General features: G+C 36.0%; 1 non-coding gene across 1 annotated transcript; it reads left to right on the top strand.

Moving 5' to 3' along the window:
* On the top strand, positions 264-336 carry TRNAA-UGC. Its single transcript has one exon. It is a non-coding gene; the product is annotated as a tRNA-Ala (tRNA).

Genomic DNA, 336 nt, shown 5'->3' with positions numbered 1-336 from the left:
CTTATAACACAAAAACGTTCAACTTCCATAATTATTTTGTATGAAGTTCAGGCCAAACGCAACAAAATCAAGACTAACGTTAAATATTCTGTTTTCAACGTCTTACTCAAATTTTGTAATGCATACTAAACAAGGTCTTTATGAACATTATCTTTTGGTAAATACATCTGTTCTGATGTTGCTTAATTGAAGAAAACAACACACATTGGACCGTTATCTGAAATGATTAAATGTTCAAGAGTATATGAATAAACTCGTAAATAGGGGATGTAGCTCAAATGGTAGAGCGCTCGCTTTGCATGCGAGAGGCACGGGGTTCGATCCCCCGCATCTCCA

This window comes from Nicotiana attenuata, chromosome 5 (genome assembly GCF_001879085.1).
Source record: "Nicotiana attenuata strain UT chromosome 5, NIATTr2, whole genome shotgun sequence".
NCBI classification, from domain to species: Eukaryota; Viridiplantae; Streptophyta; class Magnoliopsida; order Solanales; family Solanaceae; genus Nicotiana; species Nicotiana attenuata.
This window is presented reverse-complemented; position numbering and strand designations above follow the sequence as displayed.